The following is an 11,342-nucleotide window of genomic DNA, read 5'->3' as shown; positions in this document are numbered from 1 at the left end:
TTTTAATGATACGGCGGGCACGGGGGGGGGGGGGGGGGGGGGGGGGGGGGGCGGGAAATGGCACTGTGAACATCCCTAACAGCGTCAGGCGGGTGCCCAGAGCCAAGAGGCCTGGTCAGCACTCCCTGCACCCACAATCTGGACTCCCTTGGAAAAGCAACTCAATGAAGAGAGAAGATGTTACATATATACTCAGGGAGGTGGTGGTTTTTTCATGACGATGATAATTTTTTTAATGGTTATTATTATTATTTTTTTAATAATGTCAAAGGAAAGCTGTATCTGTTTCAAACCCCACCGAAAGGAACTGAAATGATTTGGGGTAGCAAAGCATTAGCTTGGCTTTACCTTAGCTGGCCCATTCAAGCAGAAACATCCCCCAAGCAGCATCTGAAGGAGCCCCCTCCCTGCACAGACATAGGCTATTTAGGACGCATCATTGCCCCAGTCCACAGGTTTACAGATCTCTGGTCTAGCTTCAGCCAGCTCAGAGTTCCCTCGGCCTCCAAACAGCAGCAAGAGGAGAGCAAGCCATTCAACCTCTTCCACCTCGGTACCCCACTCTTTTGCACTCATTCCAAACCCGAGGTTCCTGAGACACATCCAAGGCACCTTGCACTGTCTGTGAAACACCAGAGGGCCCCCATACCCCAATCAGATTCCAGAGAGATTCAGAGAGAGGTCTTGCAAACCTCTGAAAATAACACCAGCTATAACCTGCTGAAAACGGGCTTCCCTACTGGCAGCTGCCTCTCAGAGAGGCTCTGAAGGAAGCAGTTTCCACTCCCTGCTGGGGACAGGAGCTGGCGGCTGCTATTCCCAAGCTGGTAATTCCTACAGTCTCTGAGGGCCGTATCAGTTGTAAAAAACACCCCAGTCCCAAACTCAGGCCCCATCTGGCTTTGTGAATGAATTCACTGCCGCTATCACTTATTGGACGCCAGCTGTATGCCAGAGACCGTGCTTCACAAGCATTATCTCATTTCATCCCCACTACGGCCCTCGCAGGCAGGTTCACTCCCATTTAAGTAATTAGGCAAATGAGGCTCAGAAAATGAAATGACTTGTCCAAGGTCACACAATAAGTACAAACCCAGATCGGCTGCCAGACACTGGGCTGGGGACCACTGCGCGGTAAGTGCCTCGCGGTGGGGTCGGGTGGCCTCCTACTTGGTTAGTCGCCGAAGAGGGGGTGTTCCTCCTGAGCTGCCCTGAGCCACCCATGGCCGGTCCCAGGAATCTGCGAGGCAGTCTCCGGGGGACTGGGGATCCTGAGGACAAGCTGGGCCTTCGGGACGCAGAAAAGGCGGGCCCGCCCGCCGCCCCCGCCGGCCGCGAGGGGACCCCGCTCTCGGGTTGGCCGAGCCCCGCCGAATCGGGCGCCCCCTCTGCCCTGGGAAGCGCCGGAGGCCGTTTCCGCTCGCGGCCGCCCCGCACTCACCCGGCACTGCCGCCAAGGACGCCCCGGCCGAGGGTATCCAGAAGGAGCCGCGGCCGCCGCCGGAGCCGGGCCCCGCTGGGCTCTCGCCGCTCCGGCCGGCTGCAAGGGACCGAAGCCAGTACGCCGAGACCAGCGGCGACCCGGAAACACTAGGCCAGGAAGTGACGCCTCTCGGAGGCGGGCCCAAAGGGAGGCTGGGCCGCGGCTGCGCGTCGTACCGGAGCGAGGCCGATGGCCGCGGGCGACGGAGGGAGAAGCGGGAGGTAGAAGAACGAGCGGAGGAGTCGCGGAATCCGGCTCTGGGGCTGGCAGGGCCGCCGCCTCGGCTCGGACTAGCCCCGGAAACAAACGAGCCGGACGTGACGCACGCCAGCCCCGGGATGGTGGCTGGCCGGGTTGTCATGGGAACCGGTGTGGAGCCGGGCGGTGGAGGCTAGGAGCTGCGAGCGCGGACTGAGTGATCCCCGGCCTCCGCCTCCCGGACTCGCCCCTTGTCCAGATGATCTGCGAGCAGCTCTCCCGACTGAGCCTGAGCAGGAGCTGACAGTTGGAGTCCTCGCCCCATTTTACAGACACAAATACCGAGGCTTAAAGAGAGCAAGTGAGGTGCCAGGATCACGCGAGATGGAATCAGGCCTTGAGAGGACTGTCTTTAAGAACGGGGCTCCCAGCTTTGCCTTTGCCGCTTACTAGGGGCGTGACCTTGGGCAAGTTACCTCGCCTATACGAGCCTCAGCTTTTTCACTTGCCTTTCATATTGCCTCCTTGCTTTGCGACTTTTCACCAGACACCTTACTGCCAGCATGGTCTACACTGGCTTCAATCATGGTGTGGCTTGGACTTGTCTATACTCCCACCAAACATATTGACCGTGAGCTCACCGAGGACTCAGTTTTTGTGGTTCACCACTCCACTGAATCCTTAGTGATTGTCTAACACGTATCCAAGACTTTGTCAGACATATTTGCAATTGGACCATGATTCTCTCTCTCAAACTTAACCCCAGACATTCATTGAAGTCTCGGAGCCCACTCCATGCCCTGTTCTCTTCCTCCATCATGCTCTTCTACCCTTCTGGCCTCCGTGCCTCTATATGCTGTTCCCTCAGTGTAAATGTTTTTCCCCCTCACCTCTTTCCTTCCCAAGATAGATAAGTAGATAGATAGATAGATCGATAGATAGACTGACTTTAAACCTGCCACCCCCACAAAACCTGGAGCTCCTTACTCATCTGTGTTTCCCCTGAGCTCTGCACGCGTCTGATCTGGATGTGCCCAACAGGTGTTCCTTGATGGCAGGATTCTCTCTCTCAGTCTTAGTGTCGCCAGCTAAAGCCACTGGGTCTTGTCTCAGAGGAGCCAATGACAAAATACACAGGGAAACATTTGGAGGACCAGCAACCCGCTCTTCAAACAGCAGTGATGACTATATCTGTTGCTATGTGAACACCACTCAAGGTCTTTGTGTACTTCAACCTTTATCAGCTCAGGTTTAGGCTCCTCTCTTAATTATCTGCAAAGTGATGGCGAGAAAAACTGTCCCACAGAACTCTCTGACTTTGCAACAACTCAAAACTTTCCTTTGGAAACTGTTACAAGACTGCACAATGGTGGCTAAGAAGTCCCTTACAGCTCTGTGGTTCTGGGGCAGCCAAAAGGGAAACAGATTTTTAAGGAGACTTTACTAGTGGGAAGCCCTGGGCATTGCGGTGCAGTGACATTTTATATCAGAAAGGACCCAAGGTCTCCCCAAGGGAGTCGTGTTTCTCATCTTTTAGACAGGGTTGAAGGCCTGAGATTTCTCTGCTTGGTGATGTGCAATGATAGAAGCATCCTTTTCAGATTTCATTACATAATGAATAGACATGTGACAATGATTAGGCACCTCTACTTCCTCAGAGCCAACAACACGAAGAATCTACCTACTTCTTTCCATCTTTGACTTTTTTTATCACAAAAAAAGAATGCATGAATTTCAATGATACAGATGTGTTTGGAACAAAAAAGGAAAAAGGAAAGCAACCCTATGACACAGCAATTTGATTTGCTGGAATCTACCAGAGAAGCCAGCATAAGTACGCAGACCTGTTGCGCCCTTGTTTGTATTGCAAAAGCAAAAACCAAAAACAGAAATTCTAAGTGTCCATCAATAGGGAAATGAAGTATCCATCCTAATGAATACTATGTATCGCTTAAAAAAGATAATGTAAACCTACCTTACTCTGCAGTACATTTTGTGGAATGAAAAAAGAAAGACATCCCCCGGAAATGGAATACAAAACATCAGCCAATATTACATACGTTCTAAAGGTACGCGTATATGTATAAAGTCAACAGGAGACAATAATGCAAATATCGATCATTTGTTCTTGAAATCATTCTACAAATACATATTGCATGATTTTTATTAATATCTCCCCCCCCAAAAAAGTAAGCTCCATGAGGTCATAACTATACCTGGTTTTCTCACAATTATATCAACACTATCCCCCATACATATACTACCCCACACAAAATAGAAGGTTCAACAGTATTCGTGTTTGTTTTTTGAGCAAGGCTCCACATCCAAAGTGGGGCTCGAACTCATGACTCTGAGCTCAAGAGTCCCAGGCTCTACTGACTGAGCCAGCCAGGCGTCCCAACAGTATTTGCTTCCGACGGAAATTTTCACTGAATGCCGGGTTTGATATTAAGATTTCAGGGGCATGACCACGAACAAGATGGACACAGCCCCTGCCTCAAGGAATGTATAGTCTCCTTACCAGAAAGAGAATATTAATAAGACTAGGTTCCTATTGTCCAAATCTGGGACAATCTGAACATCAAAATACGTAATGATACTGATGAATTATAATACTTCGGAGGGAGGGGAAGAAACCATGATCCCGTGCTAATACTAAACATAAAAACATGAAATGCTGTGTTTGTCGGAGGAACATGCCCCTGGGCTACGTGTGGCCCTGGGTGCCAGGTCTGACCCCTGCACTAAGGGTGGATGAGAAGCAACAAGTTAGTTCATCTAGTTAGAGAGATGAATGCACGAGGCAAGCCGAGAATGCGTTGATAGAAGGGCAGCCCAGTCTCTGAGAACCTCAAATGTCAGGCCAAGTGTCTGGGTTTGCCCCTGTGAGCACCGGGGAACCACTGAAAGCCTGTGAGCAGGAAGGATGGTGGTTACAGCCCTTGCTCTCCAGACCAGGTGTTTGGTGCTTGGTAGATAAGAAATCAGCACGTAAGGCCCCTAGAAATACGGCGCAATGGAATAGAAATGACTCTGTGGCCAGTGGACCCGGGTTCAAGTCCCTGGTGCTGCATTTAGTAGCCCCATGAGTTGGACAAGCCACTCAGTCTCTCTTAGCCCCTCTACAAGCCTGGACTCTGGAACCAGAATGCCTAGATTGGACTTTGCTGCTCCCTTGCAGCAAACATAAATATATACAAATATATATAAATAAATATAATATATATATTAATATAAAACAAACACAGCAAAATAGGAACATCCAGGAATGTGGGTGAAGGAAGGGTGTATACCATTGTATTATTCTTGTACCTTTCCTCCAAGTTAAAATTAAAAAAAAAAAAAAGGTTGAGAAAAGCAAGTATCAAAATAAACTGAAGAACATACTCTCAGTTGGCCGTATCACAAAAATGTGAACCCAGATGTATTTAATTTTTTCAAAATGTTTATTTATTTTGAGAGAGAGAGAAAGAGAGAAAGCACACATGCTCATGTGCAAGCAGTGGAGGGGCAGAAAGAGGGAGAGAGAGAATCCCAAGCAGGCTCCACACTGTCGGCACAGAGCCGGATGCGGGACTTGATCTCACCAACCCAACTATGAGATCATGACCTAAGATGAAATCAAGAGTCAGCAACCCAACCGACTGAGCCACCCAGGCACCCAGCTATGTTACTTTAAATGTAATTATGCTGGAGTGCAAATAGGCAGTGCAAATATCATCTGAAAAGACATGTTTCTTTTTTTCTTCCTTAGAAGTATATAACTTAAAATTTTTGATACTAGGAGATAATTCTCATTAAATGTTAATATTTGCTAGCCTTTGTAGTAAATTCTTTACATGCATTAAGTTTTTTGTCTTTTAATTTTTATTTTGAGTTATAATTGCACAGATCTTAACAAGTTATAATTCACTGAGTTTTGACAAATGCACTCACCATTTCTTTTAAAATATAGAACGTTTCCAGGGCACCTGGGTGGCTCCGTCAGTTAAGCAGCCAACTTTGGCTCAGGTCATGATCTCACAGTTCGTGAACTCCAGCCCCACGGCAGGCTCTGTGCTGACCACTCGGAGTCTGGAGCCTGCTTTGGATTCTGTGTCTCCCTCTCTCTCTGTGCCCCTCCCCTGCTTGCACTCTGTCTCTTGCAAAAATAAACATAAAAAAAAAAAACAAAAAAAAACCCCAATAATAATTGAAAATAAATAAATAAAATAAAATATAAAACATTTCCAAAACCCCAGAAAGTTCCTTCACGTCCTTTCCAGTTAAGTCCACACGCAGAGACAATCACTGTTCTTATTTCTTTCACCATGATTAGTTTAATCTGGAATGTCATGTAAGTATAATCATTGGGGTCTGGCTACTCTCAGCATACTGTTTGGGGGACTCATCCACATTATAAGTATGACATGTTAATAGTTTGTTCCATTTTATTACTGACTGGTATTCTATTGTATGAAGATGCCACAACTTTACCCATTCACATGTTGATTTACTTTTGGGGTATTTCCAGGTTAGATCTATTTGAACATTCTCTTACAAGCTACTATGAGCATTCTCGTACAAATCTTTTTTTTAAATTTTTTTTAATGTTTACTTATTTATGAGACAGAGAGAGACACAGCACGAGCAGGGAAGGGGCAGAGAGAGAGGGAGTCACAGAATGTGAAGCAGGCTCCAGGCTCTGAGCTGTCAGCACAGAGCCTGATGTGGGGCTCGAACTCATGAACCGTGAGATCATGACCTGAGCCGAAGTCGGACGCTTAACCAACTGAGCCACCCAGGCGCCCCTCTCGTACAAATCTTTTAATGGACATATGTTTATATATCTTTTGGGTAAAAATTTGTGAATTTTACTTAAATTTTTTCTTTAGGGAAAATTGGGGTCACAGAGTGGACTTTTCCATAAATGGTGTTGGAACAACTGGATAGCCATCGAGAAAAGCTAATGTTGGATCCACCCGTCACACCACATACAAAAATTAATTTGAGACAGATCATAGATCTAAATATAAAGGCTAAACCCACAAAACTTCTAAATGAACATGTTGGAGACTATCTTTGGGCAGATAAGGATTTTTTTTAGGACACAAAACCTTAACAACAAAAGCGGGGGGAAAAGACCTTATTGAAATTAGAATTTTCTGCTCATCAAAAGACAATTAAATTTGCTTCAAAATAATGCAGGTGGTGGGTGAAGGGAGGAACTGAGGAGGGTATAGAACAAATAAAAGTTGTCATAAGTTGATAATTAATAAAGCTGGGCAATAGGTACATGTAAATTTATCATTCCAATTTACTTTTATATATGTTTAAAATTCTCCATAATAAGTTTTACAATGTGACATATATGTAAAAAAGACGCAGTTAAGAATATAAATAGGCAAGCCACAGACTGAGAAAAAATATTTGCAATACATATATCTGGTAAAGGATTCGTATCCGGAATTTACAAGGTGTCCAAAAATTTGGTGGGGTTCTAAGAGTTAGGCCTTAAATAGCTTTAAAGTATGTAAAGCTCAAAATTGCTTGTGTGCCACATGTGGGGGTGGGTCTATAGCAGCACTGCCCACAGAACTTTCTGTGGTGATGGAGATGTTCCATATCTGCTGTATCCAATACATAGCCACTAGCTATAGGTGGCTATTGAGCTCTAGAAATATGACTTGTGAGACAGAGGAAATGAATCTTTAGTTTTGTTTTTAATTTATTTAAATTAAAAAAAAATTATTGATGTTTATTTGTTTTTGAGAGAGAGAGAAACAGAACACAAGCAGGGGAGGGACGGAGAGAGAGGGAGACACAGGATCTGAAGCAGGCTCCATCCAGGCTCTGAGCTGTCAGCACAGAGCCCGACGCAGGGCTCAAACCCATGAACCGTGAGATCGTGACCTGAGCCAAAGTTGGACGCTTAACCCACTGAGTCACCCAGGAGCCCCTGATTTATTTACATTTAAATAACCATAATATTGGATGGTTCAGGTCTATGGGATAAAGTCCTGAAAATAGAAGACATAAATCAAAGGGTATGTGCTCTTGTAACTTAAATAATTATAGGGAAATGGCCCACAAAGGAGATTATATTGTCCATCACTGCATAACAAATGACCACAAACTTAGTGGCTTAAACAACACTTGTAGATTATCTCACAGTTTCTGTGGGTGAGGAGCATGGGCACGGCATGACTGGTTCACCTCACGCTACAGAAGACAGATCTCCTTGCAGATTTCCTTAGGATCATTATTTAGCTGAATAACTTTTTAAAGGATCTGCCTCCACCCACCTACCTCACTGCCCATTAGAGACCCCATATTTCTTCCCTGAACCTTGCAGAAGGCCTGGCACACAAGAGACCCTCAGGGACTCTTTGTTGCCTGAATGAATGAGTCTACGTTGGTGGCAAAAATCGAGCCTGCCAAGGAGCACCTGAGTGGCTCAAGTGGGTTAAATATTTGACTCTTGATTTTGGCTCAGGTCATGATCTCACAGTTTGTGAGTCTGAGCCCCGCATTGGGCCCTGAACTAACAGTGCAGAGCCTGCTTGGGATTCCCTCTGTGTGTGTGTGTGTCTCTCTTAAAATAAATGAATTAAAAAAAAAAAAATCAAGTCTGTGAAGTCTTAGAGTAGGACCGACACCCCCATTCCAGGCTCACAGAAGATCTTAGATGATGTGGGCAGCCTGAGAGACGCTGACAAGGGCTCCAGGAGAGGAAGAGACTGTTGTGGGAAATGGTTTCCTTGAGGACATTAAGAAGGGAAGGTTCGTTGATTTAACACACATTATTAGGCTGATTGTGGTTTGAAAAACAGCCAGTATGAGTGTGGAGGTGAGAACTGGCAACGCATTTGCAAGCTGAGAAGGGATAGGGAAGAAATTCTCACTGGGGATGCTTAGGAAAAACAGGAAGTGATGTAGCACATTCAAGCTAGTCTCAGCACTGATGGGGGGAGGGGAGGATAGTGTAGGCTAGCGGTTCTCAAAGCATGGCCCCTAGTCCAGCAGCAGCAGGCCTCACCTGGAAAACTGTTGTAAATCCTTGGCCCTACCTCCACTGGCCTGCTGCATCCGGAACTCTCAAGGTTGGCTTCAGCAGTTGGTGGTTTAAGGAGCCTTCCAGGTGACTGATACTCTTAAGTGCACAGGTCCCGAAGCCAGACTGCATGTGTTCAAATCCTGAGTACCATTTTCCATTTGTGTTAAAAGGTAATTTCATTTCTTTCTGCTTCAATTTGCATAGCTGTAAAATGGGGATAGTGGAACCTAAGTCATAGGCTGCAATGAGGATTTATGTAAAATGCCTAGAATGATAAGCACAAAAAAAGTCCACTATTAATATTTCAATCCTGTCCTTTTGTCTCTGTGACCACGTGTATAAGCTCGTGGTAAGTTCATCTCAAGAGGCCAAACTGGAGGCGGTCAAACTGAAGCCCAGGTCTGGGGCTCCCCTGCCAGGGTCTGGCGGCAGCTACAAGGCTAACAGAAAGTCTTGTAAATACCTACAGCACGTCTCTGCCTCTGCCAAGGCAACCCCATCCCTGGAGGGGAGACAAGGCATATTTGGCTGGAAAGAGATCAGATGCATGGATGCCTGCCATAGGAACAGGAAAAAGAAACAGTAAAGTGTCAACATGGTCCCCCTTGGGCTGCTGCATATACGTGCCAAGTTATTTATTGGTGAAAAGATGCTCGCATGGATCGCTAAAAATAATCCTCTTGCATTCAATTAACCTGGTTAACAAACAGGATTTATTTGTCCTGTGTAGTCTACAGACTGTGAGGCCTCTGCGGCCTTTCAGAGTGGAAGTGTCATTGATCAATGATTATCCTGGTTAAGAAAACCTGGTTAGAATTGTTAGCGGAGCCTGCCTTTTAACAAGATGTATCTTTTGGTAAATGGGCTGGCCACAAGAGCCAATTTGGTGCAGTAGAAAGTGGAGAAAGTTGGAATTCAAAACATCTGGGCTGCAGGTCTGCCGCCTTCTTGTGAGATTCAGGTCTCAACTACCTCAGGAAGCCTCAGCTTCCCTGTCTACACAGAGCAGGAGTTGGGCCCCATCACCAGGGCCAGGAAGTGTGTGTACACAACACTGAAAAACGGTGACTTCCCGAGGGAGCCGAGCCTCCCATTTCTGCTTTCACTGGGCCGGTTCAGGGTGGCCGTGGCCTGTCTTCAACGCCTCTGGTCATGGCTACTTTCCCTTCTCAGCGTCAGCGTGAATTAATGATTCTGTCTTGTTTCCACTGTACTTTTAAGGTGCTCTTAGAAATAAGGCAGATTGTTTTTTGGAATGTAAGCTGGTGCAGCCACTCTGGAAAACAGTATGGAGTTTCTTCAAAAAACTAAAAATAGAACTACCCTACGACCCAGCAATTGCACTACTAGGCATTTATCCAAGGGATACAGGTGTGCTGTTTCGAAGGGACACATGCACCCCCATGTTTATAGCAGCACGATCAACAATAGCCAAAGTATGGAAAGAGCCCAAATGTCCATCGATGGATGAATGGATAAAGATGTGGTATATATATACAATGGAATATTACTCAGCAACCCAAAAGAATGAAATCTTGCCATTTGCAACTATGTGGATGGAACTAGAGGGTGTTATGCTAAGTGAAATTAGTCAGAGAAAGACAAACATCATATGACTTCACTCATATGAGGACTTTAAGAGACGAAACAGATGAACATAAGGGAAGGGAAACAAAAATAATCTAAAAACAGGGAGGGGGACAAAACAGAAGAAACTCATAAATATGGAGAACAAACACAGGGTTACTGGAGGGGTTGTGGGAGGGGGGATGGTCTAAATGGGTAAGAGGCACTAAGGAATCTACTCCTGAAATCATTGTTGCACTGTATACTAACTAATTTGGAAGGCAGCTGTGCTCACCACTATACCACCAATGCTATACTAATTTGGATGTAAATTAAAAAAAATAAATAAATAAAATAAAAAAATAAACTGTCAACACTCGTAAAAAATTAAAAAGAAAAAGAAATAAGGCAGATTTTGGGGCACCTGGGTGGCTCAGTGGGATTTCGGCTCAGGTCATCATCTCACGGTTCGTGAGAACAAACCCTGTGTTGGGCTCTGTGCAGGCAGTGTGGAGCCTGCTTAGGGTTCTTCTCTCTCCCTCTCTCTCTGCCCCTCCCTCACATGCACTCTCTCTCTCTCCCCTTTTCTCTCAAAATAAATACATAAACTTAAAAAAACAAGATTTTTCTGTTTGTAGCTCAGGAGTGGTCTCCCTTCAAAATTTGCCTAAAAAATAAAAGTAAGTAAAATTTGCCTAAGTTTAAAGAAAAGGCAACTCGATTTGGGGTAAAATATTAAGTAATAGTGATGACAGTCATGATTTAAATCGAGGAAACACCTGCAGTGACACAAGGCCTGTTCCAATCCTTCCGGTCTCTGGATGGGACTTCCACATTTTCCAGATTTCCCTCCTCTCACCCTCCCTCCCGGCCTCCGGTCCGAGGGCCAGGAGGAGTGGCCCATCCTCTGGCCCCTCCCCAGCCTCGCGCCCTTCCCATAAGCCACGCCCCAAGTGCCCCGGACCGCACCGCGTTTCACCCCGTCCCTCCCCCGTGGGCCGCGAGCCCCGCCCCCAGCGCGCGCCAGCCTACCACCTCCGCCCCGCCCCCTCGGGCTCC

General features: G+C 46.2%; 1 protein-coding gene across 1 annotated transcript in view; it reads right to left on the bottom strand.

Moving 5' to 3' along the window:
- Window positions 1-1,757, bottom strand: part of SPATA2 (spermatogenesis associated 2) — a 10,180-nt gene extending 8,423 nt beyond the window's left edge. The window contains exon 1 of the mRNA XM_049650621.1: window positions 1,442-1,757. The gene's annotated coding sequence lies outside the window, so the exon portion shown is untranslated. The remainder of the gene's footprint in view (window positions 1-1,441) is intronic.
- Window positions 1,758-11,342: the final 9,585 nt, after the last annotated feature.

This window comes from Panthera uncia, assembly GCF_023721935.1.
Source record: "Panthera uncia isolate 11264 chromosome A3 unlocalized genomic scaffold, Puncia_PCG_1.0 HiC_scaffold_11, whole genome shotgun sequence".
In the NCBI taxonomy this organism is placed as follows: Eukaryota; Metazoa; Chordata; class Mammalia; order Carnivora; family Felidae; genus Panthera; species Panthera uncia.
The sequence above is the reverse complement of the archived record's forward strand: the minus strand, read 5'-3'. Positions and strand labels throughout refer to the sequence as shown.